The following is a 3,572-nucleotide window of genomic DNA, read 5'->3' as shown; positions in this document are numbered from 1 at the left end:
TTCTTCAAATAAGCAAAGTACAGAGGCTCCCATCTCTTGAAATTGCTTTAAAACTAGCACTTTACATTGAAAGATAATAAGTAGAAACCTAGCAATTCCTGGTACAGTGCCTGGACTTAGCCTCATTTAATATAAGAATTGTATGTACAACAGAAAATTTATCATTTTCTTTGTCCTTGGAGGAGAGGGAAGGAATAAGGAGAGGTGGGGACATGGCTGCAGTATTTAAGAGCTGAATAGAACAATGCATCTTTCACAATGCTGACAACTCCACAATGAACAAACACCATGAATCTCATCAACTTTTTTAGTTCATGCTGGATTAGGAATTTAGGTTCCCCTCTTTGTGTGTCAATTAATTCAAACTTCTCCAAAAATTAATACTACAAGATAAACTCTAACTGCAATAGGTATTTCCTAGGTAGGAGACCAAACACCAAAGGGAATCCCTTCTTCCAACATCTTTTGGTATGTTAAGATTTCACCAAAGAGGAAATCTAACACTTAAATATGAAATCTCTTGGCCAAGTAAGAAACTACAGCTATTATGGGTATTACCCTACGTAGCCACTATTTGTATTACATATTAAATTAAACCCAGCATTAAATATGCTTGCATAATTATTCTGTGAATGATGATAGCAGTGATGATGCTAGTGAAAAAGCATCATCTTTAGCCCAATAAGAGTAAGAGGAAAAAAATGTGAAAACAAATAGAAAGCAGACAAAGAGTTGGGCATCTTCTGATCTGAAAAGAACATTTTAAACATAGAAATACAAAAAGAAAAGTATTCCCTTATTTCCCATATGTGATAATATGAAACATTTATTTTAGATATCAGATAAGAACAGAGCTAAGTAATCTGATTTTACTGCAGCAGTGTAAAAATCATCCCTTCACCACAGTGTAAGATTTAAATGCATCTGCACAAGGGTACACATTATATAAAATGCAGTAAGATTACTGCTGCCCTGCCAAGTACTTCCAGTCCCTACCCAGGTCCTACTGCAATACTGGTGGTCCCAATAGTTTCATGGAAGCAAATCATTAAAAATAATAATAATAAAGCAATTAAAAAGATAAATCAAAATGCTTCAGTAACCGTATATCCAGCTCAAACTTTATCTATTTAAATGTTACATTTGCCTCCCACTAATAAATCTTTATTTCACTCAAACTTGAACAATAAATCTTCCATACTGAAGTATCTTCCTTGCTTAATTAATTCAAAGGAAAAAACCAAAATGATTAGTAAAGAAAAATGTAGGGATTAACACACCCTTTTAATTTGTTTTAAATATTTTTAAGGTTTAAAAATTGTTTAAATTTTGTAATTTCTAGTAAGAAAACATTATCTGAATGAATACCCTAATGGCAAACCACTGTAAAATGTTTCAGTTGCATTTGGGGCAGAGGGGTAGAGATTATCTTCAAAGCACCCCAGCTTTCTTCATGAGAAGGTCAGATGTACACTGGTTTGTGTTATTATGACATCCATGAGGTGATCTAAGTTGCTTTTCCTTCAGCAGGGGCTTTATTTGTCAGAAGGGCATTATGCTTGACTTCCAAATTTGGCCGACAATTTACTGATGAGATTCATAACTTTTGGATTGCTCTGATATTTTGACATATTTGCCAGGTTCTGAGCCACATCCTGGAAGGCCACCATAACTTCTGGATCCTGCATGCCTGCAAGAACCTCTGGATCACTAAGAATTTCATTGAGCCCAGGCATTCCCGCCATTCCAGGCATATTGACATATTTCCCGGGGTTCTGAGCCACATCCTGGAAGGCCACCGTAACTTATGGTTCCTGTGTAGCCATACAAGTACCTCTGGATCGCTAAGAATTTCATTGAGCCCAGGCATCCCTGCCATTCCAGGCATGCCCCCTCCCATTCTAGGCATTCCTCCAGGAAAATTACCAGGCATTCTGCCAGGGAAGCCGCCTGGAAAAGAGCCATACTGAGCTCCTGACTGTTGTCTGGCTTCTTCCTCCCTCTGGGCTCTCTCATGTTCTTCCCGAGCATTCTTGAGCCTTTCTATTTTTTCTTTGATCTCTTGCTCTTCACGTTTTCGCTCATACTTTCTCCGATGTTCAGCAATTTTCTGAGCCCTTGGTTGAACTTCTTTCAGCATTGCACTAGCATCTTCATCATAATCCAGTTTACAGGCAAGGGCAAGATCATGGGCAGCTTCTTCCCAATGGCCCAAAAGTCTGTGTGCTTTCCCTCGCCACTTGTATGGCTAAGCAGAATTAGGATTTATTTCAATAGCTCTGTCACAGTCTCGGATGGCAGCATTTGGCTTCTGTAATTTGATGAAGACACTTGCTCTCTTGGCATACAGAATGGCCAAACGAGGATTTAACTTGATGGCATCTGTGAACAAGTCAATGGCTTTCTGTAGTTCACCAATATTTATGGCATCAATGGCAGCCACGTTTTTATTATTTGCCTGATCCATCATCGCCTCAGTTATCTCTACATTTTCATCTCCCATTTCTTGAGGGGCATCAGTGCCTGGTTCAAGCACACCTTCATTGTCAATTTCTAGATCACTTTCCTCATGTGATGGTTCGTCTGTCTTTGTTTTCCTCCACCTTCTTACTATCTGTTTTTTCTTCCTTGGTATTTTCTTCCAATTTAGTTTTATGAGTAGCAGGTGGTATTTTACCCCCCATGCTCTCCACCTACTCCCTCAGGAAGTGCATTTCCTCGGTGTGCAGAACACTTGTGTCCTGCTTGCACATTTTCACGAAGGCTCGAAGCTTGCTCACTTTGCTGGTGACCACGGAAGCAGCAGGAGGCAGCAGGAGGCGGTGAGTGCAGGGAGGCTGCGGCCCCATCCCAGGCCCAGGTGCTAGCTCAGTGTGACCACGTAAAGGGCAGTTTGTTTTCTTTTTTAGATTCCACATATAAGTGATATCATACTGAACTAATTCTGTAAAATTAGTTTTAAAAGATCCAAAACCAGACCTGGAAAAGTCTAGTCTAGAAGCTTCTGCTTTGATCTGTAGTTTTACTTCCTTATTAAACTTTGTTTTCTTCATGGCAGCTATGCATTACAGTAGTTATTCAGTAAATGTTCAAAGGAAGTAACAATTAGAACCTCCACTTATATATATTTTTATAGAAGACCACTTATCTTTTGACATCTCTCAACTTCCTGTCCAACTTTACGTACCACTTGAATCCTTCACCTTCTAGACGTTTTCCTGCATCAGAGCAGGTAATTCCTGACCCTTAATAAACCACGTGAGTTATTTTTTTCTTTTTTGTCTTTTCTTGCCAGACCCAGTGTTCATGCATTAGAAGAGCTAGCTAAGCAGATTGCCTTACCTTGGGCTGAGCTCCTGAGAACACTCAGAATCATGCAGTGGAAAAGGAAACAGGACAAGATGCCTGTCAAGAACAGAATTGCGCTCAAGGGTAATTGCAAAGGGTCAGTAAAGAAGAAGTCCTATAATGGTCAAGCAGAAGAGATAATTGTAAGCCACAAACAAGAAACAAATGAGATGTAAAGAGCAGGATAGTTAATGGAGGACCATGTGAGGAAAATGTAAGACTGA

The 3,572-nt window shown here is 39.3% G+C and overlaps 1 pseudogene; it reads right to left on the bottom strand.

Moving 5' to 3' along the window:
* Window positions 1-1,553: 1,553 nt before the first annotated feature.
* LOC103085497 (hsc70-interacting protein pseudogene) lies at window positions 1,554-2,849 on the bottom strand (annotated as a pseudogene).
* Window positions 2,850-3,572: the final 723 nt, after the last annotated feature.

This window comes from Lipotes vexillifer, unplaced genomic scaffold (assembly GCF_000442215.2).
Source record: "Lipotes vexillifer unplaced genomic scaffold, Lipotes_vexillifer_v1.1 scaffold1350, whole genome shotgun sequence".
In the NCBI taxonomy this organism is placed as follows: Eukaryota; Metazoa; Chordata; class Mammalia; order Artiodactyla; family Lipotidae; genus Lipotes; species Lipotes vexillifer.
Note: the sequence above shows the minus strand (reverse complement) of the source record. Positions and strands in the feature narration are given on the sequence as shown.